This window comes from Lepus europaeus, unplaced genomic scaffold, assembly GCF_033115175.1.
Source record: "Lepus europaeus isolate LE1 unplaced genomic scaffold, mLepTim1.pri SCAFFOLD_29, whole genome shotgun sequence".
Taxonomy (NCBI): Eukaryota; Metazoa; Chordata; class Mammalia; order Lagomorpha; family Leporidae; genus Lepus; species Lepus europaeus.
This window is the reverse complement of record NW_026909167.1, coordinates 2836632-2862775: the sequence shown is the minus strand read 5'-3', so window position 1 is coordinate 2862775 and position 26144 is coordinate 2836632. Positions and strand designations below refer to the sequence as shown.

General features: G+C 40.0%; 2 pseudogenes; both read left to right on the top strand.

Annotated features, from left to right (window-relative positions):
- The first annotated feature begins 212 nt into the window (after positions 1 to 212).
- LOC133754866 (la-related protein 4B-like) lies at positions 213 to 2126 on the top strand (annotated as a pseudogene).
- A 3199-nt stretch (positions 2127 to 5325) lies between these two features.
- LOC133754753 (NIF3-like protein 1) lies at positions 5326 to 16010 on the top strand (annotated as a pseudogene).
- Positions 16011 to 26144: the final 10134 nt, after the last annotated feature.

Here is a 26144-nt window from a genome sequence, read left to right as displayed (position 1 = left end):
CTGCACCCGGCCCATGCCGGCCCTTGCTTCCTGCGTCCAGCCTGGTGCTGCAGTGCCGCCTCTTCCTAGTCTCCCTCCTCAGCTCTCCCTCCATGTCGCGTGGTCGCCGGGCACCGGGGCTGCAGCAAGGAGTCCCCCAGAGGCTAGTTGGGCAAGGCGGGCAAAGCTAGCAGCATCCTGAAGTTTACATTAAACTTCTCCTAGTGGAACCCATGACTTCTGGTCAGGACGCTAAAGTTGTGGCTGAACTGCAGGCACAGTGAGGTCAAGAGGGCAAGGGCAGCTCTCATCTGATGAATGGCCCTATATCTCAAACCACTTCTCAAACAAGTTCCATCCCAGCTTTGAGTCAGGTACCGACAACTAAAGTTTCTGAGCTAAACCCTAATGCGAAAGTGTGGGGGACTTATGTTACATTTGGAAGCAAGTAGTGTAGCTGTCGGTTTGAGTGCTGCATGGGAGGAGACAGCTGGGCATGGTGCAGACTGCAGCCTGCAGGGATTGGATGTCAATGGTGATGGTGACAAAGTCATGAGAATGAAGCATTACCAGATTTACCTGAGTCAAAACAGACATGAATGCTTTGGCTCTGGATCATGCAGAATACAAATCTCTACCTGAAAATAGTGAAACAGGAGGAAATGCATCTCAACCAGAAAGCCAGGAAGATTCTCAAGAAGTACTTAAAAAAATTGGAATTCTGTTTATCTAGGGAGACTCTTGCTAGTGCCATCTATCTTACATCACAGATGGATAGTGATCAGTATGCTCAAATTACAATGGTAGCTAACCTTGACCATATCAAGAAACTCAGTACTAGTGTGGATTTGATTGTTGAAGTGCTAAGGTGGATGAGAAGGCAGAAAAAGTAAGGCCAAATCAAAATCATTGCATAGTAATATTGCGAGAAATATCTGAATCTACCCCTGTGGAAGAAGTAGAAGCACTATTTAAAGGAAATAACTTACTGAAATTTATAAACTGTGAATTTGCCCATAATGATAATTGATTTATTACATTTGAAGCAGAAGTTGATGCACAACAGGCTTAAAAATACCTGCGAAAAGTCAAAACTTTTCAAGGAAAACCAATTAAAGTGCAGCTAAAAGCAAAGGAAATAGCTATAATCCCATTTTTGCCAAAGAATGGATTTAGGTCTCTCTACATGAACCTTTATACATAGCAGTGTTACACATCATTTATTTACCTCCAGTATACAGTCCCCAACAAGAGTTTCCTCTGTACAGCCTGACTGCTCCCAGACATTGTCATTAATGCATAGCTATTTCAATCCACCCTTGGTAACTATTTCCAAATACTGGATTTATACATGGGTTTACATCTCCAACCTTCAAGCCTGCAGCCTCTCCTCTGACTTCACTCATACAGTATCCTCCCAGAAGCAGGAAAAATTCCTTTGGCTATAAGAAGAAAAGGGAGGAAAAGTTTACAAGCAGCCAAACTCAGTCTCCAACACGACCAAAGCCTCCATCACAAACTTTGATCTGGGGCTGTCCAACTTCCCCCCATTACCTGGAGCTGAGGCAATTTGAAGACAGAGGACTTGTTTGAAAACAGGCTATCTAGCTTGATAATAGGATTATCAAAGGAAAGAAGCCCCATGCAGATGCAAGTAGGAACACTATTCCTGTAGTGGTCCCCAGAGAGCCCTCACCGCTGGCTTCTTGTGCTGTATCAGCAATGTATGAATGATCCCCATCCCTAGCTCATTTACCTGAGGATCCCAAGGTGGCAGAAAAGCAGAGGGAAACCCTCAGTGTGGACAGACTCCCTTCTGTCCTTACTACAACTGTGTGTAAATCAGAGCAGGTGCATGGAGCTGCCACAGAATTGCAAATGCCCAGATTTGTCAGAGAACGAGTAGAGAGCCACCTTCTTCTCCACTGCAACCCTCAAAAGAACAAAAGTCAAATGATGGCAGTTGTAGGAAGGAGGAGAAGAAGCTTTCTGCACCTGTGTGGAAATAGAGGGAGCCCCCTGTCCTCAAGTCCATTCCCAGAGTCCCCAAAGACCAGGGGAAGCAGCCTGGGCACTGGCCCTCACCACCAGCTGTTGGAAAGTGTCTTCACAGAGGACAGAACACTACCCCCAAGTCTCATCAGTAAAAATTCTATGTCTGGGAGGGGTTGCAAAGAGCTGTGTTAGCCACAAATGAAACACTTTTCCCACTCAGTATGAGGATGAGTGGCTGGTTGGGCAGTTGCAGTATCTGTGAGCCCCATGGAATGCCTGCAAGTTATTTTTTCTTCTGTGAGTCAGATTCTCCCCCTCTAAAAAAACTATTTTTCAGGATTTAATTAATAGAAACCTTATTTTTCATTGGTGCTTAACTAGAGGTGATGTTTAAGTCTGATTTTTTAGGATAGAAAATGCATTTATCCCAACAGATTGGTGTTTTCTGTTAAGCCTCTGTGTGGTTCTGAATGCAAGCTATATATAGTAAATTTTTCTAAATTAAGGGAACTATACTACTTTATTTTTTTAAATAATATTGATCTACAAGTGCGTATCTCAGATGCCCCAGCAGATGTATGAGGGCTGTCAAGGGTGGCCTTAGCCTCAAGGTGGAAGGGGGTTGGCAGTGTCAGGTCGCTGACATACTGGCATGGGAGCTGTGCTTTCATCTAAACTGTTAACAAATAATTCTAGCATTTAAAAATACATATAAATGTACATATAGGCCTTTTTTGATCCAGTGGGCAGAAATAATCTGCAGAGAACACCCTAGAGAAACCTGAAAGCTTTGAGTTTTGACATCCTGTCAGCAAGTAGCCAGCTTCTCCCCTCAATTGCAAGTGGCTATTACCTAAAATCAATTCAAAACAAGTGAATAGAACCTAAATGAAAATATACTTTTTTGGCCACTGACATGCTGCCAGTATGTTGTATCATGAAATGGTTTGGATCCCTGTGAGCTGGCTGCTCTGGCTCTTGGCCTAGTGCACCTGCTCCATGCACATTTCTGTCCATGTTCCCCCAACCCCCAGGCACTCTTTCAGAAGAGTTCTCATCTTAACTCCATGACAATGTCTTCCTGAACCTCTGCATCAGCACATGGATTTAAAAGTTATGTGTGAGAGTAGTGTTTGTAGTTTTATTCCCCTCTTTGGCTGGTGGAGGACAAAAATTGTTGCTCTTTTTACCTCCAAGATGAGGGTCTCATTGATTCACTTCTAAAAGTGTTGTACTTCTGAACAAGGAAGCACTAAAGTTATCAAGTTTATAATAAATTTAAATATAAATTATTTTGTCTTAAAATGCCTAAAATTATTCTCTTTATTTATTTGACAGATAGAGTTATATAGTGAAAGAGAGAGACAGAGAGAAATGTCTTCCTTCCATTGGTTCATCCCCCAAATGGCCACCATGACCAGAGCTATGCCGACCTGAAGCCAGGAGCCTGGTGCCTCCTCCTGGTCTCCAATGTGGGTGCAGGGGCCCAAGTACGTGGGCCATCCTCCACTGCCTTCCTGGGCCACAGCAGAGAGCTGGACTGGAAGAGGAGCAACTGGGACTAGAACCCGGCACCCATATGGGGTGCCAGCACTGCAGGTGGAGGATTAACCAAGTGAGCCACGGTGCTGGCCCCCAACATTTTTCTTTAATTATTCTAAGCAGCAGACATTAAAATATTTCCTGCTACATGTAACCATACAGTTTATTCCATAAAATGTTATTTAACAAGACTGAGGTTTTTTTTAAAAAAAATATTTTCATCCAATATTTAAAGGCTTGAATTGCATTTAAACTTGAAAATGACTTTGCTTTAACTTTTGTATAAGACAGCTAAGAGTTCATGGAGACACCCCAGGTTGACATGAGTGGATCATAATTACTCAGTTTCTGTGTGTGTATTTTGTCACTAGTTTTACTGAGTAAGCATACCATAGTACAAGAACTAGCAGCAGTTTTTGTAATATACCTTAAGGATCTTAAACAGGTGATCTTTTTTCTGATTGTTGAAAAATCCTGTAAATGCAAATAGTTGGTACTGTATTAGATATGTGCACTTTGGGAGTGTGCTTTGCTTGTACAGTTGTAAATAATCTGAACATATTAAAAAAAGGTTCCCTACAGAGAAAATCTGATAAAATTATTGATATATTATAAATGTTGATGTTGAGCTGGATGTAGACATACTTAATGCTGTGGTTTGAATGTTATTTTAATTTGTTGAGTTTTTTTTTTCCCCCTCTCATACTGGTGTGTTGAACTGGCTTTGCCTATTTGCTGCAAAAGGGAAAAGGAAAGTTTTATTAAAAGCTGTGAGATGTTTGTATACTCTCTTTCAAAATATGGAAATGCATATTAGTCATATTTAATGTGAAAGAGTTCTGAAGACAACGTAGTAAGCAGGAACTGGTAGGATCTTTAAGTCAAAATGGAAAATGATCTACTAATTTGAATCATATATTACTAAGTGTGATTTACCCTACCAGAGAAAACCTGCCTGGTGTCTCTCATTGTTTTCTTCAGAGAAGTAGTCATTATTCAAAGATGAAGAAATACACATATTGCTAATAAGTTTCAAATGCCTGATTAAGGAATGGGAGAATTAATTTCTTGGTAGCTGTCAGACTGCTGGACCAAAAACTCAGAAATAATTGACCTCTCCAAACCAAACCAAGAGATGCTGTAAACACTCAAAGAATAAGTTCTGAGATCTGGGGCCCTTTGTGTCATTTCTTAGTAGCAGATGCCAGGGTGTGCTCAGCCATCCCTGTCCCCAAACACCAGTGGGTCTGTGACAGTAAGTCCTCTCTCAAACATGTGATATTTGCAGCATGATGTGTGTAATTAGAGCCAACTGTGGTTGGTTGGTTGCAAACTAAAAGGCTAGAGCTCAAGAGCAGCATGCAGGAGAGCAGTGGGCATGTGGAGTGGTGTCATCACAGAGAAGGGGCTGTGCTTGTGGGTTCTGCTGCCATCTGGAAGAGGTCAGTACACTGTAACTATCACTTAGCCAGTGACAGTCTGTTGCATCCAGAGCCGAAACCTTGCTCAGATGTGATTTTTATAGTAAAGGTGATATGCCAAATAACTTTTTTAAAAAAAGATATATTTATTCAAAAGTCAGAGTAACACAGAGAGAGGAGAGGCAGAGAGAGGTCTTTCATCTAATGGTTCACTCCCTAATTGGCCATAATGGCCAGAGCTGTGCCAATTGGAAGCCAAGAGCCAGGAGCTGAATCAAAAGTGGTGCAGCCTGGTCTTGAAGTGGCACACATAAGTGATGCTGGCACTTCAGGCCAGGGCATTAACCCACTGCCTGATATTAAAATAGTGTACTCAGAGAATTTCATCATGACAGCCTCCATTTTGGACTACACCTTCAACACTGTAAGTTTCTACAGCACCAGCAGCAGTGTGGGCCATTAAGGATTCTTGCTGGAAGAGATAAGAGGAAACTTTCAGCATCAGTGATTCATGTGGTGAACAGTCACACTCAAATGATTCATGACCCATTATTATAGCCCAATGAGGACCCCAGCAACACTCAGACCTCCTAGAGTTAATTAAACCAAAGATGTTCTTCAGTTAGCACACCTTCTCTCGCTTATTATTGAGAGAGGCACTTGAGGACTTAATCTAGGAGAGCTACTTTGTTAGATGCTTTGACCCTCAAGAGGAGAGTATTTGCACACAGTAATCATAAGCCTCTCTCCCTGGTCCATGTCCCTAGATGCAATGTGCAAGCTTCATGACACAGAAAAATTAACAAAAAGGAAGAAAGAAAAAGAAAGAAAGAAAAAGAAATAGAAAGAAAGGAAAAGAGAGAAGAAAGAAAGAAAAAGAAAAGAAGGAAGGAAGGAAGAAAGGAAGGAAGGAACAAGGGAAGGAGAGAAGGAGGGAAGGAAGGAAGGAAAATTGTGTTGTGGTACAACTCATGGGTTTACTGTAAATTTAGATAAAGTGGGAAGCGGTGCGTGCCATAGTCATTAAGCCTCTGCCTGTGGCACTGGTATCCCATACAGGTGCCAGTTCATGTCTCAGCTGCTCCATTTCCAATCCAGCTCTGTGATAATGACCTGGGAAAGCAGAGGATGGTGGCCCAAGTGCTTGGACCCCTGCACCTATGTGAGAGACCCAGAAAAATCTCTGGCTCCTGGCTTTGGATTGGCCCAGCTCTGACCATTGTGGCCATTTGGGAGTGAACCAGGAAGACTTCTCTGTCTCTCTCCTGACTGTCAAATAAATAAGTAAAAATTTAAAAAAATAGATAAGGTGAAATTTATATGTGTAATTTCTGTTCTATAAAGTAAATCAGAAATTGGAGACTAAGTATATTGGTTTTCCAATGTTCTATAAATCAAAAATTTACCTCTTGTAGATTCATCCAGTAAAATTTACTTTCTCAGAGAGGAACACATTTAACAAGAGCCTTCAAAGAATTTTCTATGATGATCCAAATTCACTGTTGTCAGAAAAAAAATTGTGAATTTTAGGAAGACCTATTAGAATAAATCAGATATGCCTTCTATTCACATGACTTTGTGAGATTAAGAGAGAGTGCTTTGTTTCAACCTTTTTTTTACAGGCAGAGTTAGTTAGAGAGACAGAGAGAAAGGTCTTCCTTCCATTGGTTCACCCTCTAAATGGCCACTATGGCCAGTGTTGCACCGATCCAAAGCCAGGAGCCAGTTGCTTCCTCCTGGTCTCCCATGCGGGTGCAGGGCCCAAGGACTTGGGCCATCCTCCACTGCCTTCCTGGGCCACAGCAGAGAGCTGGACTGGAAGAGGAGCAACCGGGACAGAACTGGCACCCCAACCAGAACTAGAATGCAGAGTGCCAGGGCCGCAGGTGGAGGATTAGCCTAGTGAGCTGTGGTGCCAGCCTGTTTCAACCTTTTTCTACTAGGCTGATGAATATTGTCACTTGAAATATTTTTATTTAAAACTAAATTCTAATTACCAATAATTAATCATTCAAATTAGTACATGATAATATACATTGGTTGGCGCCACAGCTTAATAGGCTAATCTTCCGCCTGCGGCGCTGGCACACTGGGTTCTAGTCCTAGATGGGGCACCAGATTCTGTCCCGGTCACTCTTCTTCCTGTTCAGCTCTCTACTGTGGCCTGGGAGTGCAGTGGAGAATGGCCCAATTCCTGGGGCCCTGCACCCACATGGGAGACCAGGAGAAGCACCTTGCTCCTGGCTTCAGATCAGCGAGGTGTGCGGGCTACAGTGCACCGGCCACAGCAGCCATTGGAGGGTGAACCAATGGAGAAGGAAGACCTTTCTCTCTGTCTCTCTCTCCCACTGTCCACTCTGCCTGTCAAAAAATATATACATTAATTATTTTTCTTTTAGTACATCATAGTGACAAAAGTACAGTAGTAGCACATTTATAGTCTGTTCTGGTGTCCTTATTAAAATATTTATTTGTATTTTTCTTGAATCTGTTCTGCTTTCTTAGTTTATTTTTTAAAAATTATTGATTTACTTATCTGAAAGTCAGACTTTCCAGAAGAGAGGGAGGGAGAAGGGGAGAGAGGGAGACAGGGAGAGTATAAAGCACTGTTTGAAGATTACTTTTACAGTTAATTCTCATAGTACAACACATTAATGACAGAGGTCCTACATGGGGAGCAAGTGCACAGTGACTCCTGTTGTTGATTTAACAATTGACACTCGCATTTATGATGTCAGTGATCACCCGAGGCTCTTGTCATGAGCTGCCAAAGCTATGGAAGTCTCTTGAGTTCACAAACTCTGACCTTATTTAGACAAGGCCAAAATCAAACTGGAAGTTCTCTCCTCCCTTCAGAGAAAGGTACCTCCTTCTTTGATGGCCCCTTCTTTCCACCAGGATCTCACTCACAGAGATCTTTCATTTAGGTCATTTTTTGCCAGTGTCTTGGCTTTCCATGCCTGAGAAACTCTCATGGGCTTTTTAGCAAGATCTGAATGCCTTAAGGGCTGATTCTGAGGCCAGAGCGCTGTTTAGGGCATTTGTAATTCTATGAGTCTGCTGTGTATCCTACTTCCCATGTTGGATCATTCTCTGCTTTTTAATTCTATCAATTATTATTATCAGGCACTGATCTTATTTATGTAATCTCTTTGACACTTAATCCTATCTTTATGATCAATTATGAACTTAAACTGATCATTTTGACTAGTAAGATGGCATTGGTACCTGCCAACTTAATGGGATTTGGAGTCCATGATCCATAGCAAGAGAACAAGTTTTTCAAATGTTGTTTAGTTAAAAGCATATCCATGGGGTTTTGTATATTTTTTCTTATTTAATCTTTGAAGTACACCTCTACTTATAGATTGAATTCCTGATTCCGTGTGAGGAGAAATGTAGGTCAAAGTTTTAGTAATATAACAAAATTGCCTTGCAAAATATAACATGGCAAGAATTTGCATTCATATGTACTTCTTTTCAAAGCTCAGAATCCTAAACATGTACATCTTTAGTGGTACGTATCAGATGCAAATTTTATCTGGAGTATCACCTTCTAGCTTATTTGCACTATTGTTCTATATGACTCATTTATAGTACTGCAAGGGGATTCCCCCTCTATTGGACCCACTTCCAATAACACCAACCTCTTATTCATATTTTCCAGTTCACTGTAGTTATTCATTTAATCATACATTAAAAAAGACTCTAAATTCTCATTCACCACATCTTCTGGTTAAGGATGTAAGCTTGATAACTCCAAATATTTGCAGATCCTGTGGCTGCTTCTGACAGAGCATATGACTAGTGTATTTATACTGGTATAACTAAACTCATCTTTACAAAATCACTTAATATGTGTATCTTTCTATATCTAAAAGTTACACAATTTTTGACCATGAATACTTTATATAATCATGCATGGATTGAGTATTTTCACATATTCAGATCACCATTCCCTGTTCATGTGGAATAGATAATATTACATAATGTCTCTACTGATGCCATAAGATTTATACATAGGGGCTGGCACTGTGGCATAGTGGGTAAAGCCACTGCCTGCAGTGCCAGCATCCCATATGGGAACCAGTTCAAGTCCTGGCTACTCCACTTCCAATTCATTAACAATTATAATTTTATTTTGCACATTGGAATCGAAGGGTGAACCCAATCACAACTCTCTCCATTCATCTTCTCTTCCAGTTATGATCATAAGTACATCTATATATTTCCAAGATCAAAGAAAATTAATTTTTCTCCAGTAAGGTGATTACTTAATTATTCTTAAGCTTATTTTCAGTCTTCTCTTATTTTTAATTCAACTTTCTGCAAACTCTTTGAAGTATGCTTTTTATGTTGGTTGCTAAATCTCATGGGCCTGGCACTGTGGCAAAGTGGATAAAGCCGCTGCCTGCAGTGCTGGAATCCTATGTAGATGCTTGTTGAAGTCCTGCCTGCTTCACTTCCCATACAGCTTTCTGCTATGGCCTTGGAAAGCAGTGGAAGATGATCCTAGTCCTTGAGACGCTGCAATCACATGAGAGGCCCAGGAGAAGCTCTGGATCCTGGCTTCAGATTATCTCAGCTCTGGCTGTTTGTAGCCATTTGGGGAGTGAACCAGTGGATGGAAGACTCTCTCACTCTCTCTCTCTCTCTCTCTCTCTCTCTCTCTCTCCTTCCGCCTCTCTGTAAATCTGCCTTTCAAATAAATAAATATTTAAAAAATCCTTCCCTATTCTCATTAGAAAATAGACATGAACTAAATTTAAAAAAAAATGGGGCCGGTGCTGTGGCATAACTGGTAAGCCTGTTGCTGGCAGTGCTGGCATCCATATGGACACTGGTTCAAGTCTCAGCTGCTCCACTTCCAATTCAGCTCTCTCTATGACCTAGGAAAGCAATAGAAGATGGCCCAAGTCCTTGGGCTCCTGCACCTGCTTGGGAAACCTGGAAGAAGCTCCTGGCTCCTGGCTTCAAATAAGTGCAGCTCCAGCTGTTGCAGCCAGATGGGGAGTGAACCAGTGGATAGAAGACCCCCCTCTCTCTGCCACTCCTTCTTTCTCTGTGTAACTCTTTCAAATAAATAAATAAATAAATCTTTAAAAATTTTAAAAATAAGGCCGGCGCCGCGGCTCACTAGGCTAATCCTCCGCCTTGTGGCGCCGGCACACCGGGTACTAGTCCCAGTCAGGGTGCCAGATTCTGTCCCGGTTGCCCCTCTTCCAGGCCAGCTCTCTGCTGTGGCCAGGGAGTGCAGTGGAGGATGGCCCAAGTGCTTGGGCCCTGCACCCCATGGGAGACCAGGAGAAGCACCTGGTTCTTGCCATCGGATCAGCGCAGTGAGCCGGCCGCAGCGCGCCAGCCATGGCAGCCATTGGAGGGTGAACCAATGGCAAAAAGGAAGACCTTTCTCTCTGTCTCTCTCTCTCTCACTCTCCACTCTGCCTGTCAAAAAAATTTTTTAAAATAAAAAACTTAATAGTCTCATGGTTTTCTAAAGTTCTGTGCTTTTCCTTCTCTTTTTTTAAATTAACACGATATCCTCCAGAAGCTAGTATTCTGTTTTGTTTTAAAGGTTTATTTATTTAATAGGCAGTATTACAGAGAGAGGGGAGGAGACAAGGAGAGAGAGAGAGAGGGAGGAAGTGGGAGAGAGAGAGAGAGACAGAGAGAGAGAATGAGAATATTCCATCCATTGGTTCACTCACCAATGGCTGCTATGTCCAGGACTGGGTCAAGCTGAAGCCAGGAGTCAGGATCTTCATGCAATTCTCCCACATGAGTGCACACTCTCAAGTACTTAGGGCATCTTTTGTTGCTTTTCCAGGTATATTAATAAGGAGTGATCAGAAGTAAACCAAGCCAGGACTAGAATCAGTGCCCAAATAGGATGCCAGCACTCCAGGCAGCAGTTTAACCTGCTAAGCCACATGCTACCTCTCCATTTTCCTTCTCTCTTTCCTGAAGATGAGAAAATATGTATTGATCTATTTTCAGTCTTAGTCTATTTTGTATTGTTACGAAACCGGTGTACAATGTGTAATTTATAAAGAAAAAGTGTATCTTGCAGTCATATGAGAAGTCAATGATCAAGAGGCCCCATCAGGAGAGGGCCATATTCCTGTAACTTAACTTGGCAGAATTCATTACATGGTGAGAGAGTGTAAGAGATAAAACTTATCACCTCAAGGTCCTTTTAAAATTGGTGTCAATCTATTCCTGAGGGTTGAAACTATTGTCTTGGGGATTTTTTTTAAGATTTTGTTTATTTGAGAGGTAGAGCTACAGACAGAGAGAGGGAGAGATAGAGAGAAAGATCTTCCATTTGATGGTTCACTCCTCAAATGGCAACAATGGCTGGAGCTTGGCCAGTCTGAACCTGGGAGCTAGGAGCTTCCTCCAGGTCTCCTATATCAATGTAGGGGTCAAAGCACTTGGGTCATTCTCCACTGCTTTCTCAGGTGGCAGAGAGCTAGATTGGAAGAGGATCAGCCAGAACATGAACTGGTAACATATGGGATGCTAGCACCACAGGCAGAGGCTCAGCCCACAGTGCCACAGCACCAGTCCCAGGTATTAGGTTTCCAATACATCATCTGGGATGATACATGTTAAAGTCAGACCATTTTAAAAATTATATTGCATTTTTATTACTATTCAAATTTATTTGGCCTACAAGTAGAATTTTTTATTGTAGTTATTCTATTTCACAGCTATTGAAATTAAATGTCAGTTTTTAATTTTTTTAATTTAAGGTAAACAGATTTCACATATTTCATATATACAGATTTAGGAACATAGTGATACTTCCCATCTTATCCTCTCTCCCACCCACACATTCTCACTCATCCTTTCTCTCTAATTCCCTGTCTTATTTTTCCTTAAATATCTATTCATTTTTTTATTTGAAAGGCAAAGTTACAAAGAGAAAGGAAGGAAGAGACAGAGAAAGATTTTCCATCCACTGGTTTAGTCCCCACATGGCTGCGATGGCTGGAGATGGGCTGGTCCAAAGCCAGGAGCCAGGAGCTTCTTCTAAGTTTCCCATGTGGTTGCAGGGGCTCAAGCCCCTGAGTGATCTGATCTTTCCCAGACACATTAGCAGTGAGCTGGATTGGAAGTGGAGCCTCTGGGACTGAAACTGGGCACAGTTCTCCCCACTACTCCACAGTGTCAGCCCTACTTCCTACACTGATCTACTTTCAGTGGACTTTTTACTCTTAAGATTCACCCTATACTTAGTAAAGAGTACAGCACTGTTGTTCAGCAGTAGAGACAAGGGCTTTAAAAAATCATAAACTCTCAAAATGTCAATTTCACTCTTATACATTCCATTTTTGCTGCTCTATTAGTTACCACAGATCAAGGAGAACATAAGGTGTTTGTCTTTTTGGGATTGGCTTATTTCACTAAATTTAATGGTTTTCAATTGTATTCATTTTGTTGCAAAACAAAGGATTTCATTATATTTTATAGCTGAGTAGTTGTTTATTATAAATACATATATAAGTATGTATATATATATATACATTTATATATATATATATATATATATATACATTTTTTTTTATCCAGTCATCAGTTGATGGACATCTAGGTTGAATCCATATCTTAGCTATTGTTAATTGAGCTCAATGAACATGAGGATACAGAAAGCTCCTTCATATGCCTATTTCTTTTTTTAAGATTTAAATATTTGAAATACAGAGTTACAGAGAGAGGTAGAGACAGAGAGAGAGGTCTTCTACCTGCTGGTTCGCTCCCCAGATGACTGCAATGGCCAGAGCTGCACTGATATGAAGCCAGAAGCCAGGAGCTTCCTCCAGGTCTCCCATGTGGTGCAGGGGCCCAAGGACTTGGGACATCTTCCACTGCTATCCCAGGCTATAGCAGAGAGCTGGATCGGAAGAGGAGCAGGCAAGACTAGAACTGGTGCCCATATGGGATGCCAGCACTTCAGGCCAGGGCATTAACCTACTGCACCACAGCGCTGGCCCCTTATATGCCTATTTCATTTCACTTAGATTAATTCCCAGGATTAAGATTGCGGAGTCATATGGTATATCTACGTTCAAGTTTCTGAGGTGTCTCCATACGTCTTCCACAATAGCTGTGCTAGTTTATTTTCCCACCAATAGTGGATTAAGATGCCTTTTCCCCACATTCTGGCCAGCATTTGTTGATTGTTGATTTCTGTTTGAGAGCCACTCTGACAGGGGTGAGGTCAAACCTCACTGTGATTGTGATTTGTATTTCTCTGGTGACTAGGGATATTGAGCATTTTTCACTTGCCTGTGGTTTCTAAAATTTTCTCTTTTGATAAGTGCCTGTAGAGAAGCTCACATTGGTTGTCCAGAGAACCAGCTATATCCTGTGCCTTCTTATGCAGTCAGAGTTTCCACAGTCTCAGCACACAGGACTCCCACTGTCAATGGGTGCAGAGGATTTGATCCACCTTGCTAGACTGTCTCATTCACAGAGAGGCAGAGACATTCCCAGAGCCTCGACAGTTTGAGCACTGAGAGATTGCGGGGACCTCAGTAATATGTGGGTGCACAGACTCTAGTCAATTTGCCCAGCCAGACTCAAAGTCAATGGGAAACATGGAGTTTTCCTTCTGTTAGAATCTCTGGATCACACACATGCACAATAGCCACCAACCAAATGCTTCCAATTCTCCCCATCAGTTGCAAGTTGCATGCATTCAAGCTGCTGCCACTGGTACTGTTAGAAGATGGCATCTTGTCTCAGCCAGGTGCTGAGCATGTGCACAAGAGCTTCTGCATCTTCTGTTTCTGTCCAAAATGGTGCCCACCTTCTCTCAACTGATTATTGGGCACCATTGTTTAGTGAATGTAGTGAGAGAAACATGCCCCCCTTGTTTTTTACTGGGTCAGTGGGTACACTTTCCCCCTCAGAGCTCCAGGCCAGACTCACGTCAAAGTCTCCCTATGTCTATATCACCAGTGGTATGGGTTGCTGCAGTCTGATCTCACCTCACTCTCCAAAGCTGGTGCTTTCTCCTCCTCTTGGCTGCTGGCATCCTGTTGTGTCTGTGTTCATGCTGCATGTCTGCATCTTCCACACAGATCCATGGCATTTCTCTCCTGTAGAATTTCCACCACAGTTTTCTCAAACTCTTCCTCAATAATGTGCTTCCAACATTTTTTGAAACTAGTTACCACTAGTATATGTGCTTCCCTATTCCACCATCTTGGAATCTTCCAACATGCATGCTTTTTATGGAATTTTAGGTATATAAAATCTGGAGATACTCTATTGAAAAATGCTAACATGGCATCCCAAGAGTATCCCTGTATTAAGAGGAACATAGTTAATATCATTGAATTATTTTTCAATTGTTCATTTGTTAGTGACACATGATCTTTCTTTGGAATTCTGTAATTTATTTGGATAAAAATTCTTAAAATTATGTTATCTTTACTAACTTTATTTCTTTTTACAAAATCAGTAGCAAATGAATGTCTTCATGAAACCAAGTTGTGTTTAATCTTTACCAATTAATAAATTGTGAGTGCCCTTTCAAGAATGTCTTTCCAAAAACATTGTGAGGTGGAGAGCGGCAAGATGGCGGAATAGGAAGGGAGCACACTGATAGTCCGGGAAAGGACAGCTTAATAAAAGTGGAGATACTGCAGGTTCAATGAAGTGTAGGGGAAAAAACAGCAGAGGAAACTCTTCCAGAACTAGTGATTCACAGTGGACCTGCGTGGAGAGCGTGGGAGCCCAAGTTCGGGACACCAGCGGCAGAATCAATGCACCAGCGCTGGAACACGAGGTGAGCCGAACCTCAATAGCTTGAGACACTGGCGGGCAAGCAGAAAGAGGAGACTAGAGGGAACGAGGCTTGAAACTCCGTGGGGAAAAGTTCACCAGGCTAACTAGAAGAGAGAGAGAGAGGAAAAAAAAAGTGACCAATATGGACACGAGTTTCTCTCATCTTGCTAATGCCTGGTCCCCATGACAGTCTGGTTTATGTAATCTCTGAACTGCAATTCTTCCTGTTCCTTCATGGGTCTGAAGACTCATTTCCTCCTTGAATGACTTTACATCCCTGTCGTCTGCTGAGAGTTGGGACAATATTGGATTGCTGGTGGAACCAAGCCCACCAAAAACTATAAATACATTCTTCCTGACCAATGACTTGACTGAGAAGGTGATGGAGGAGGCTCTGCATAAGAAGGCAGGTCTCATCTTTTCCTACATTCCACTTATTTTCCTACACATAAAGCATATTACCTGGATGTCCTGAAAGGAGCACCTGGTGTTCTGGGCTTTGGAGATCACAGTTGGCATCTACTCTCTTCACACAGCCTATGATGCTGCACCCCAGGGATTGAAAAAGTGGTTTTCCAAAGGGCTTAGAGCCTGCACATCGAGGCATATATATCCTTCCAAAACTCATGGCTATCCTATAGAGGGTACCACTGAGTACAATTCAACATTAAGCATACCCAAGATATGGATAAAGTTGTGTCTGCAGTGAGAGAAGTTGAAGGTGTTCCTGTCACTTCTTTTTCTGCTAGGATTGATGAAGAGAAAAATAAGGATCAGCCTGGATTGTACAGAGAAGACTTTGATACAGGTGGTGGCTCAGCTCTCTCAAAACAGATAACTTTACCAGAGAACTGAAATTCTTTCACAGCAGAAGCCTTTGCTCTACATACTGGAATGGGTCAATCATGCACCCTGGATGAATCTGTTGCCCTGGCAACCATGATTGAGTGAATCAAAAGACACCTCAAACTAATTCATATTTACTTAGTAGCTCTTGGGGTAGGAAGGACCTTAGCATCATGAGTCAAAGCGTTGGCCCTGTGTGCTGGTTCTGAGAGCAGGGTGTGGAAGCAGACCTGTACCTCAACAGGTGGAATGTCCCATTATGATGGTCTGGATGCTACTTCCTAAGGAATAAATGCCATCCTCTTTGAACACAGTAATACTGAATGAGGCTTTCCTACTGACCTTTGTGATATTCTGGGTGCCCACTTGGAGAATAAGATCAATATTATCCTGTCAGAGACGGACAGGGATCTTCTTTGTGTGGTATAAGGCATACAGAAACATCAAGATGATACAACCTAGAGATTGCATCTCCACTCATGTGGATGTGTAACATAAGTCAGTGGAGTCGACATATCATTCTGGAAGAGTATCTTAAGATGCATGAGGATGCTTCAAAAAGTTCATGGACATGTTTATTTTGAGAAAACTGCATACATTGAAAAATTCACAAAATAAATAACTTTTAACTCCATTTTCTGCAAACCTTTTGAACTGCCCTTATATTATCTTTTCTAGTTTATCTGGTTCAACAAATGTTTTATTGTTCATAAGGAAATAACTGAACTACCATAATGAAAAACAAATATTAAGAAAGATCAACTAAAATCAGTTGACTAAAGATTCTTGGGAAGTAACCAAGTAATTCTCTCCTTAGTTTAATTATAGTTGGGATATGTTAACGTAGATGTCTCTGCCATTGGTTAGTTTTAAAATGTCCTTTAAAACTTGGAATTGAACACCTATTTTTAGGCAGTAGCCAGTTTGGGATGATATGGTCTGTCTCTGTGTCCATGTTCTGTAGATCCACCTAAATTCCAGTCTTTCACCTCAGTTTTAGAATCAACATGAGATTTATTAGGAGGAATTTTTAAAAATATGATTGGTATTCATATTACTATGTCTTTATTGCTTTTCATTTTATAAAAATAAACCAAATTATAACATTAGTCCAAGCCCTAATCCTTACCTTGGCCCTAGCCCTAGCCTTAGTCTTAGTCCTAGCCCTAACCCTAAACCTAATCCTAGATCTAAACCAATTCTGAAGCCTAATACTAGGTCTATCCCTAGACAAAGCATTAACCCTAAACTTGGCCCTCATCTTAACCATAACCTTACCTTAATTCTATACTTAGCCAAAATCCTAACTGTATCCTAACATGGTGCTTTAACCCAATCTAAACTCTAATCCTATCCCTAAAGTTAGCCTTAATAACTCAAGCATTAACCTTAATCCTAATATGAGCCCCACCTCTAACCGTAACACTAATACCAAAACTTAAACCTAACCCTGCCTTAACCCTAACCCTAACCCTGGCCTAAAACCTATCCATAGTCCTAACTTTAACTATCACACTAGCTCTAACCATAGTCCTAACTCTGGCTCTAACTCTAAAATTTACCATAGTACTAAATATAACCCTAATCTTAAACTAATTTTAAATCTCACCCCAACACTAATCCTATCTTTCTGCTTGGCCTAACCATAAAACAAACTAGCATTCAGTGTGAACTTAAACATAGTCCTGAAGCTAACTTTAATGCTATATCTAACACTAGCCTTAAACTAACCATCATGCTAACCAAAGACTAAGCCTCATCCTAGTGATGATGACCCTAACTTCAACTACAACTTTATATTATATATAACCAGAGCTCTCTCTATATATTATATATAGATATATAACCATATACATTTATAACCATATATATATTGTATATATTATATATATAATGTATATAAAACCACAGCTCTAACTCTATCCCTAGCCCTACACCTAAACTTATCCCTAATCCTAGCTCTATCCCTAGGCCTAACAATAGTCAACCCTATCTATAACTGTAATCACAAATCTAATCCTAAATATAACACTAGTCCTAGACCTAATCCTTATTCTAACCCTAAAGCTAAACATAACTCTATGTCTAGCCCTAACCCTAAGCCTAGCCCTAACCATAACCCTAACAATGGCTTTTAATCTAACCCAGACCTAAGCCTAAACTTAACAGAACCCTAATCCTAAAACTAGCCCTGACTCTTGCCATAAGCCTAATACTAGCACCGACACTAAACATAAACCTAACTCTAAATCTTACCCTAACCCCAACTCTAACAATAGCCTTAATAATAACGTTCATTCTAAACCTTAACACCAGTCCTAACTCTCATCCTAGTCCTAATAATAACCCTAATACTTATCCTATATCTAGCCCTACACTTACTTCTAACCCTAAATGACAGAATTTGCATTCACATGAACTGTGAGGATTTATATACACTTGAGTAACTGAAATGGTCAGAGAAACAGAAAGAGAGCCCAAGCCCTTTTGTGTTTGAATGGTGCCATCATTAGTCACCAATTCTGAAAACACCCCATTTTCAAGCAAATTGTTGTTAAAGTTCTAGGTGTCACTGTGGTGATACATATGGGGAGGCTTGTGGTTTAGGATGAGGAAAAACTGCAACTTGGCAAAAAAAATTCAGAAAACATCAGTTATTGAAGGCATAGAATGGCCGGCGCCGTGGTTTAATAGGCTAATCCTCCGCCTTGCGGCGCCGGCACACCGGGTTCTAGTCCTGGTCGGGGCACCGGATTCTATCCCGGTTGCCCCTCTTCCAGGCCAGCTCTCTGCTATGGCCCGGGAAGGCAGTGGAGGATGGCCCAAGTGCTTGGGCCCTGCACCCACATGGGAGACAAGGAGAAGCATCTGGCTCCTGCCTTTGGATCAGCGCAGCGCGCCGGCCACAGCAGCCATTGGAGGGTGAACCAATGGCAAAGGAAGACCTTTCTCTCTGTCTCTCTCAGTCTCACTATCCACTCCGCCTGTCAAAAAAAAAAAAGACTAATAGAGACTTTATGAGTAACTGCAATGGATTGGCCCTCTAGTCCTAGTATAAAATTTGTAACAGGAGGAAAGCAAACAAAATGCTGAAAATGTATCATTTGAAACATAGTAAGTGAAAAAATAAATATAGAAGGCAGATCAAATGAATTTTATTGTCTACAGATAAAAAAAATGAGCTGAATGCCAACAGTGGCTGTGTTCTATGATGAAAGATAATATCTGAGTAGTACTTGTGGAAATAAACTGCATCCTCTCAGGAAGGCCTGGAAAAGTGATGCTCACAGTCAAGCATTTAGATGTAATGGGTAAAACACTCCACAGAAAAAGAAAACCTTGAATTTGATCCCAAGTCCAGCTCTAAATAACTCTTCAAACCACAAAAGAGAAAACAGGCATTTTGCATTTTTCCCCATCAGAATAGCAGAAAAATATGCAGTCATGGGAACAGAGAGGAAAGGGAGGACTGAGAAACAGTGAGCAAACCTAAATCTGTTTGTGATTTAATGGTGCTGTGATTTTGCACCTGTTCTCAAAACTGCCCATTTTAAAATAACTTTATCTTTTTATCTTCTTGTGGTGCATTGGCTTTGGGAAGTGGGTTGGCATGGGGACACAGTCACCTTGTGGGCTGCCTTAGATGCTAGAACTGAAGGCATCAAGATCGGCAATGGGGTCCAGCTCTGAGATTAGACCCGAGAACCCTGGGGCTGGCTGAGGTATCTCAGCTTCCAAGCAGGTCCTGGAGGCTGGGGGTGCCTCATCTTGCCAGGCTCTGCTAGATTTCCCCAGGTGCCAAAGTCTGTGCTGTAGGACAGGGTGCTGATGCTTCCCTGCCCCCATTCCTGGCCTTCTCCTACCACTTGCCTCATAGCAAGCAGCGCTGGTTTCTTTAGTGAATTCACTATTGTGTACATGGCGGTTTAATTTTCTGACTTTGTGTTGACTCTGAAACCAGATGCTGTGGAATTATATGGACTTATTATATTTATCCAGAGTAACTGAAATGCTGTTTGTAAAAATTCACCTGAGTATTTATTTTAAATACATAATTCAAGGTTTAGATGGTTACATTTTTAGATGCTTAATTTTGGTAGAAACCACAATATTTTGACAAAACTATTTGTAGAAATTTCTTTCAACCATGAATTCATATAATATAAAATGTGTGTTGTGTTGATGTTATCATTTGCTGCTGACACTGTAAGTTCATGAAAACTGAGGAACTCAATAGCAAAACCTGCCCAATTCAGTAAGAGGTGGAGCTCACTTGTGCTTTTCATTCCTTCCCAGCAGATGTCTCCCAGACTTGTTTCCATTAAGTAAAAGATTCTTTTTTTGCTATGTTTTATGTTTTCAGGTGGGAATGCTGCTTTCATTTTATAACCATAATGCTCTTCACAAGGGCCAGTAATGGGAGGATTGAATAAATGCTGAGATCCCTTTCAATGCCAGCTCAGTAAAGTAGAATAAACAGGAAATCAGATGTCATTTAAGGGATTTTTTTCCTAAATGTACAAGGTTTTATATATATAATATATGTTATTATATTTATACAATTATATATTATATTATATTCATTTGTTATTAATATATTATATAATATTTATTTTATTATATATATACATATATATAATAAAAGAACAAGCACTTGCCAAAAACAAATACAGTGCCAATCTTAAGTGATTTGGAGTGCTAGTTTATTGTGTTTTATAACTCAGCATATCAACTATATTCTTTTGTATGCATCAATATTACATAAGAATATAAAATAGTCTTTACAAAAGAGAAGTAAATATAAGAAAAGTAAATATTACTAATATGTAGCAGTACATATTTATTATTTGCAAATGGTTCAAAGATTACAAGGCCCATTTTTTATGATTAAACTTTTATTTAATGAATATAAATTTCCAAAGTACAGCTTATGGGTTATAATGGCTTCCCCCCTCCCAAAACTTCCCTCCCACCCACAACCCTCCCCTTTCCTGCTCCCTCTCCCCTTCCAATCACATCAAGATTCATTTTCAATTCTCTTTATAAACAGAAGATCAGTTTAGTATATATTAGGTAAAGATTTCAACAGTTTCCCCCCATATAGCAACACAAAGTGAAAAAAAAAATACTGTTGGAGTACTAGTTATAGCATTAAATAACAGTGTACAGCACATTAAAGACAGAGATCCTACATGATATTTTTTAAAAATTAATTAATTTTCTATGCCATTTCCAATTTAACACCAGGTTTTTTTTTTCATTTCCAATTATCTTTATATACAGAAGCTCGATTCAGTATATAATTAGTAAAGATCTCATCAGTTTGTACCCACGCAGAAACACAAAGTGTAAAAATACTGTTTCAGTACTAGTTATAGCATCACTGCACATTAGACAACATATTAAGGACAAATCCCACATGGGATGTAAGTACACAGTGACTTCTGTTGCTGACTTAACAATTTGACACTCCTGTTCATGGCATCAGTAATCTCCCTAGGCTCTAGTCATGAGTTGTCAGGGCTATGGAAGCCTTCAGAGTGGGCTGACTTTGATCTAGTTCCAATAGGGTCACAGTCAAAGTGGAAGTTCTCTCCTCCCTTCAGAGAAAGGTACCTCCTTCTTTGATTACAAGGCCCATTATTAATAAGATAACAATACATGTGAATTATGACTTAGCAACATAGAGTGTATAGGAAGTTACATATTTATATTAAAAATACACGTGCAAATACATACCAGTCTCTCTCAAGTGCTCACCATACACTGCTTCAGAAGCAGGAGGCATGGAGCTGTAGCAGTTTGAGTATACAGAACATACTGAAATCTCTCAAGCATAAAAACTGTACCTAAATTGCCATAATATTTTCTTTCTTCAAGTGTTTGGGTCTGAACTCAAAGAAAATAATGAACACCAATGATTTTCATTCTATGAAAATATAAACAGTTTAACAGTTGTAAAAATCTTGAAGAATATGGAGTTTATGAGAATGAGAAATGCATTTCATAAAAAAGGCCATAGTGGATCTATTTCTTTGGGGCTGTATATTTTTTAATTTAAGATCTCTGTCTCTTTTTCTTCCCCCTCCCTCTTTGTAACTCTGCCTTTCGATTAAGTAAACCAATCTTTAAAAACAGTGCTGTACACTCTTATTTAATGCTATAACTAGTACTCCAACAGTATTTTTTTTCACTTTGTGTTGCTATATGGGGGCATATAAGCTGTACTTTGGAAATTTATATTCATTAAATAAAAGTTTAATAAAAAACAGATGGACAGATGTGGCTGCACATACCCAAAAGAATAGATACACAAAGGGAGAATGTTGGATACATGTAGTCTCCAAGTGCAGGATTAGAATGATACTGAACAATCAGTGGTAGGATGACAGCTGCACTGCAGTTATTTTCAGATCAGTGGCAACCCTCAATTCCACAATCCAACTTGCAAAAGTTGGAATTTAGAATTCTCTTTTCCCACTCAAGGATTACCTGAGCCACACATACTGAAAAGGAACTAAGAAGGAGGATCTTCAAGCACATATAGTCATCATTCAATTTCAAAGTCAGAGCTTCAAATGCTAAGGTTAGTCTGAAAGATACCAGGCCCTTTTAGCTTCTTAGGGAACACACACTATATTTTTATTTTTTAACAAATCTTTTATTTAATAAATATAAATTTCATAGGTACAACTTTTGGAATATAGCAATTCTTCCTCCCATACCCACCCTCCCAACTCCGGGTCATCCTACCTCCTACTGCCTCTCCTATCCCATTCATCATTAAGATTAATTTTTAATTATCTTTATATACAAAAGATCAACTCTATACTAAGTAAAGATTTTAACAGTTTGCACCCACACAGACACACAAAGCACAAAGTAATGTTTGAAGACAAGTTTTACTATTAAGTCTCATAGTACAATTCATTAAGAACAGAGGTTCTACATGTGGAGCAAGTGCACAGTGACTCCTGTTGTTGATTGAACAATTGAAACTTTTTTTAACTTTTATTTAATGAATATAAATTTTCAAAGTGCAGCTTATGGACTACAATGGCTTCCACCCCCCCATAGCTTCCCCCCCCACAACCCTCCCCTTTCCCGCTTCCTCTCCCCTTCCATTCACATCAAGATTCATTTTCAATTCTCATTATATACAGAAGATCAGTTTAGCATATATTAAGTAAAGATTTCAACAGTTTGCAATCACATAGAAACACAGAGAGAAAAATACTGTTTGAGTACTAGTTATAGCATTAAATCACAATGTACAGCAGATTCGGAAGAGATCCTGCATGAGGAGTAAGTGCACAGTGACTCCTGTTGTTGACTTAACAAATTGACACTTTTGTTTATGGCATCAGTAATCACCCTAGGCTCTTATCACGAGTTGCCAAGGCTATGGAAGCCTTTTGAGTTCACCAACTCTGATCATATTTAGACAAGGTCATAGGCAAAGTGAAAGTTCTGTCCTCCCTTCACAGAAAGGTACCTCCTTCCTTGATGACCTGTTCTTTCCACTATGCTCTCACTCGCAGAGATTTTTCATTTAGGTCATTTTTTTTTTTTGCCAGAGTGTCTTGGCTTTCCATGCCTGAAATACTCTCATGGGCTTTTTAGCCAGATCTGCATGCCTTAAGGGCTGATTCTGAGGCCAGAGTGCTGTTTAGGACATCTGCCACTCTAAGAGTCTGCTGTGTATCTCGCTTCCCATGTTGGATCATTCCCTCCCTTTTTTATTCTATCCATTAGTATTTGCAGCCACTAGTCTTGTTTATGTGATCCCTTTGGCTCTTAGTCCTATCATTATGATCAATTGTGAACAGAAATTGATCACTTGGACTAGTGAGATGGCATTGGTACATGCCACCTTGAAGGGATTGAATTGGAATCCCCTGGTATGTTTCTAACTCTACGGTTTGGGGCAAGTCAGCTTGAGCATGTCCCAAATTGCACATCTCTTCCCTCTCTTATTCCCACTCTTATATTTAACAGTGATCACTTTTCAGTTAAGTTTCAACACTTAATAATAACTGTGTATTGATTACAGTATTCAACCAAAAGTACTAAGTAGAACAAACAAAAATACTAAGAGGGATAACGTATTAAATTGTTCATCAACAGTCAGTACAAAGGCTGATCAAGTCACTGTTTCTCAAAGTGTTCATTTCACTTTAACAGGTTTCCTTTTGGTGCTTGATTAGTTGTCAATGATCAGGGAGAACATATGATATTTCTCCCTTTGGGACTGGCTTTTTCACTCAGCATAATGCATTCCAAATTCCTAACAGGGATCATTTTTCAGTTAAAATTTAAACACCTAAGAATAATTGTGTGTTTATTACAAAGTTCAACCACTAGTACTAGAACAAAAAATACTAAAATGGATAAAGTATTACATTGTACATCAACAGTCAGGACAAGAGCTGATCAAGTCACTGTTTCTCATAGTGTCCATTTCACTTCAACATGTTTCCACTTTGGTGCTCAGTTAGTTATCGCTGATCAGGGAAAACATATGATATTTGTCCCTTTGGGACTGGCTTAATTCACTAAGCATGATGTTTTCCAGATTCCTCCATCATGTTGCAAATGACTGGGTTTCATTTTTTTTGAATGATGTATAGTATTCTATAGAGTACATGTACCATAATTTCTTTATCCAGTCTACTGTTGATGGGCATTTGGGTTGGTTCCAGGTCTTAGCTATTGTGAATTGAGCTGCAATGAACATTAATGTGCAGACCCCTTTTTTGTTTTCCAATTAATTTCCTTTGGGTAAATTTCAAGAAGTGGTATGTCTGGGTTGTATGGCAGGGTTATGTTCAGGTTTCTGAGGAATCTCCAGACAGACTTCCATAGTGGCTTAATCAGTTTGCATTCCCACCATCAGTGGGTTAGTGTCCCTTTTCACCACATCCTCTCCAGCATCTGTTGTGGGTAGTTTTCTGAATGTGTGCCATTCTCAATGGGGTGAGGTGGAACCTCATTGTGGTTTTGATTTGCATTTCTCTGATTGCTAGTGATCTTGAACATTTTTTCATGTATCTGTTGGCCATTTGGATTTCCTCTTTTGAAAAATGTCTATTGAGCTCCTTGGCCCATCTCTTAAGTGGGTTGTTTGTTTTGATGTTGTGGAGTTTCTTGATTTCTTTATAGATTCTGGTTATCAACCCTTTATCTGTAGCATAGTTTGCAAATATTTTTTCCCATTCTGTCAGTTGCCTCTTCACTTTCCTGACTGTTTCTTTTGAAGTACAGAAACTTCTCAATTTGATGCAATCCCAAATGTTAATTTTGGCTTTGACTGCCTGTGCTCCTGGGGTCTTTTCCAAGAAATCTTTGGCAGTACCTATATCTTGCAGGGTTTCTCCAATTCTCTCTAATAATTTCATAGTGTTGGGTCATAGATTTAAGTCTTTAATCCATGTTGAGTGGATTTTTGTGTAAAGTGAAAGGTATGGGTCTTGCTTCATGATTCTGCACATGGAAATCCAATTTTCCCAGCACCACTTATTGAATAGACTGTCCTTACTCCAGGTATTGGTTTTGGATCTTTGATCAAATATAAGTTGGCTGTCGGTGTTTGGATTGATTTCTGGTGTTTCTATTCTGTTCCATTGGTCTATCCATCTGTTTCTGTACCAGTACCTTGCTGTTTTGATAACTACTGCCCTGTAGTATGTCTTCAAATCTGGTATTGTGATGCCTCCGGCTTTGTTTTTGTTGTACAAGATTGCTTTAGCTATTCGAGGTCTTCTGTGTCTCCATATGAATTTCAGCATCATTTTTTGCAGATCTGAGAAGAATGTCTTTGGTATCTGGATTGGTATTGCATTGAATCTGTAAATTGCTTTTGTGAGAATGGACATTTTGATGATATTGATTCTTCGAATCCATGAGCATGGACATTTTTTCCATTTTTTGGTATCCTCTTCTATTTCTTTCATTAAGGTTTTGTAATTTTCATCATAGAGATCTTTAACATCCTTGGTTAAGTTGATTCCAAGGTAGTTGATTTTTTTTGTAGCTATTGTGAATGGGATTGATCTTACTTCTTCCTCAGCCGTGGCATTGCCTGTGTATACAAAGGCTGTTGATTTTTGTGCGTTGATTTTATATCCTGCTACTTTGCCAAACTCTTCGATGAGTTCCAATAGTCTCTTAGTGGAGTTCTTTGGGTCCCCTAAATAAAGAATCATATCATCTGCAAAGAGGGATAGTTTGAGTTCTTCCTTCCCAATTTGTATCCCTTTAATTTCTTTTTCATATGGTTTTTTTTTCTTCTTCAGTCTGTTAATGTGGTGTATCACGTTGATTGTTTTGTGAACATTGAACCATCCCTGCATACCAGGGATAAATCCCACTTGGTCTGGGTGGATGATCTTTCTGATGTGTTGTTGCATTCTATTGGCCAGAATTTTATTGAGTATTTTTGCATCTATGTTCGTCACGGATATTGGTCTGTAATTCTCTTTCAATGCTGCATCTTTTTATGGCTTAGGAATTAAGGTGATGCTGGCTTCATAGAAAGAATTTGGGAGGATTCCCTCTTTTTTG